At 42.9% G+C, this 3575-nt stretch overlaps 1 non-coding gene across 1 annotated transcript; it reads right to left on the bottom strand.

The window, feature by feature from the left end:
• Nucleotides 1–747: 747 nt before the first annotated feature.
• LOC127740257 (small nucleolar RNA R71) lies at nt 748–855 on the bottom strand. The gene has a single exon (XR_008000937.1). It is a non-coding gene; the product is annotated as a small nucleolar RNA R71 (small nucleolar RNA).
• Between the last annotated feature and the right edge of the window lie 2720 nt (nt 856–3575).

The following is a 3575-nucleotide window of genomic DNA, read 5'->3' as shown; positions in this document are numbered from 1 at the left end:
AAAATTCTTCCCCTCTTCTCACATCCTTCTATTCAAGGACTAACACTCCTCCACTATCAACAATTCGAACTCTATCTCTCTTGATAAGTTCGAATTCTTCTTCTTTTACCTCCTCCTTCTATTCTTCTTTTCCTCTGACATCTCAAGGAATCTATATACTGTGACATAGAGGATTTCATATTTTCTTGTTCTCTTCTCTTTCATATGAGCAGGAACAAAGACAAAAGCATTCTTGTTGAGGCTGACCCTAAACCTGAAAGGACCTTGAAGCGAAAGCTAAGAGAAGCTAAAGCACTACTCTCTGTAGAGGACCTAACAGAAATCTTCAAACAAGAAGAAGACATGGCGGCCGAAAACAACAACAATGCCAACAATGCAAGGAAGGTGCTGGGTGACTTTATTGCACCTACTACCGACTTCTATGGGAGAAGCATCTCTATCCCTGCCATTGGAGCAAACAACTTTGAGCTTAAGCTTCAATTAGTTTCTCTAATGCAACAGAATTGCAAGTTCCATGGACTTCCATTGGAAGATCCTCATCAGTTTTTAGCTGAATTCTTGCAAATCTATGACACTGTCAAGACCAATGGGGTTGACCCTGAGGTCTACAGACTTATGTCATTCCCTTTCGCTGTAAGAGACAGAGCTAGGATATGGTTGGACTCACAACCTAAAGAAAGCCTGAACTCTTGGGAAAAGCTAGTTAATGCCTTCTTGGCAATGTTTTTTCCACCTCAAAAATTGAGTAAGCTTAGAGTGGAAGTCCAAACCTTTAGACAGAAGGAAGGTGAATCCCTCTATGAAGCTTGGGAAAGATACAAATAATTGATCAGAAAGTGTCCTTCTGACATGCTTTCTGAATGGAGCATCATAGGCATCTTCTATGATAGTCTGTCTAAACTGTCCAAGATGTCATTGGACAGCTCTGCTGGAGGATCACTTCATCTGAAGAAGATGCCTGCAGAAGCTCAAGAACTCATTGAAATGGTTGCAAATAACCAATTCATGTACACTTCTAAAAGCAATCCTGTGAACAATGGGACGAATCAGAAGAAAGGAGTTCTTGAGATTGATACTCTGAATGCCATATTGGCTCAGAACAAAATATTGACTCAGCAAATCAATATGATTTCTCAAAGTCTGTCCAGAATGCAAGCTGCACTAGGCAGTACTAAGGACGCTTCATCTGAAGAAGAAGCTTATGATCCTGAGAACCCATCAATGGAAGAGGTGAATTACTTGGGAGAACCCTATGGAAACACCTATAATCCTTCATGGAGAAATCATCCAAATCTCTCATGGAAGGATCAACAGAGACCTCAACAAGGTTTCAACAACAATAATGGTGGAAGAAACAGGTTTAGTAATGGCAAGCATTTCCCATCATCTCCTCAGCAACAGACAGAGAATTCTAAGCAGAGCCACTTTGACTTAGCGACCATGGTCTCTGATCTAATTAAAACCACTCAAAGTTTCATGACTGAAACAAGGTCCTCCATTAGAAACTTCGAGGCACAAGTGGGTCAACTGAGTAAGAAAGTTACTGAACTCCCTCCTAGTACTCTTCCAAGCAATACAGAAGAGAATCCAAAAGGAGAGTGTAAGGCCATCAACATGGCCGAATTTGGAAAGGAGAAAGAGGCAGTGATCACCACTGAGGAAGACCTCAATGGACGTCCACTGGCCTCCAATGAGTTCCTTAATGAGGAACCATGGGAATCTGAGGCTCATACTGAGACCATAGAGATTCCATTGGATTTACTTCTTCCATTCATGAGTTCTAATGAGTATTCTTCCTCTGAAGAGGATGAAGATGTCACTCAAGAGCAAGTTGCTAAGTACCTTGGAGCAATCATGAAGCTAAATGACAAGTTATTTGGTAATGAGACATGGGAGGACGAACCCCCTTTGCTCACCAAAGAACTGGATGACTTGACTAGGCAGAGATTACCTCAAAAGAGACAGGACCCTGGGAAGTTCTCAATACCTTGTACATTAGGCACCATGACCTTCGAGAAGGCTCTGTGTGACCCAGGGTCAAGCATAAACCTCATGCCTCTCTCTGTAATAGAGAAGCTAAGGATCTTTGAGGTACAAGCTGTAAGAATCTCACTAGAGATGGTAGACAATTCAAGAAATCAAGCTTATGGACTTGTAGAGGATGTTCTGGTAAAGATTGAAGCCCATTACATCCCTGCTAATTTCATAGTCCTAGAGACTGGGGAGTGCATGGATGAATCCATCATCCTTGGCAGACCCTTCCTAGCCACAGTAAAGGCTGTGATTGATGTTAACAGAGGAGAATTGATCATTCAAGTGAATGAAGAATCCTTTGTGTTTAAGGCTCAAGGATATCCATCTGTAACCATGGAGAGAAAGCATGAAGAGCTTCTCTCAAAACAGTCAAACTCTAAGTTTGGTGTTGGGAGGCCACAACCAAATTCTAAGTTTGGTGTTGAAACCTCACATTCAAACTCTAAGTTTGGTGTTGGGAGGTTTCAACATTACTCTGAACATCTGTGAGGCTCCATGAGAGCCCACTGTCAAGCTACTGACATTAAAGAAGCGCTTGTTGAGAGGCAACCCAATGTTATATTTATCTATTTTCCATTGTTATTTTATGTTTTCTATAGGTTGATGATCATGTGAAGTCACAAAAACAATTGAAAAAGCAAAAACAGAATGAAAAACAGAAAGAAAAATAGTACACCCTGGAGGAAAAGCTTGCTGGCATTTAAACGCTAGTAAGGGCAGCAAATGGGCGTTTAAACGCCCAGTCTGGCACCATTCTGGGCGTTTAACGCCAGAAAGGGGCACCAGATTGGCGTTTAACCCCAGAAAGGGGGTACCAGACTGGCGTTTAACGCCAGAAAAGGGCAGCAGCCCAGCGTTTAATGCCAGGATTGGCAGAAAGGGCGTTTTACACGCCACTTGGTGCAGGGATGAGCTATCCTTGACACCTCAGGATCTGTGGACCCCACAGGATCCCCACCTACCCCACCACACTCTCTCTTCTTCACCCATTCACCAATCACCTCAATACCTCTTCCCCAAAAAAACCCCTCACCTATCAAATCCCACCATTCTCTTCACCACTCACATCCATCCTTCATAAAACCCCACCTACCCCTCCATCTCTTCCATTTTCTTCTTCTTCTACTCCTTTCTTTCCTCTTTTGCTCGAGGACGAGCAAACCTTCTAAGTTTGGTGTGGTAAAAGCTTTGCTTCAAGAGTTCTATACCAATGCATGGATCACCAAGAACCATGATCAAAGTGTGAACACGGACCTAAAGAATTGGCTTACAATGGTTCGGGGGAAATGCTTAGATTTTAGTCCGGGAAATGTAAGGTTGGCATTCAACTTGCCCATGATGCAAGGAGATGAACACCCCTACACTAGAAGGGTCAACTTTAATCAAAGGTTGGACCAAGTCCTCATAGACATTTGTAAAGAGGGCGCTCAATGGAAGAGAGATTCAAGAGGGAAGCTGGTTCAACTGAGAAGGCATGACCTCAAGCCCGTGGCTAGGGGATGGTTGGAGTTTATGCAACGCTCAATCATTCCCACTAGCAA

Source organism: Arachis duranensis, chromosome 6 (assembly GCF_000817695.3).
Source record: "Arachis duranensis cultivar V14167 chromosome 6, aradu.V14167.gnm2.J7QH, whole genome shotgun sequence".
In the NCBI taxonomy this organism is placed as follows: Eukaryota; Viridiplantae; Streptophyta; class Magnoliopsida; order Fabales; family Fabaceae; genus Arachis; species Arachis duranensis.
This window is presented reverse-complemented; position numbering and strand designations above follow the sequence as displayed.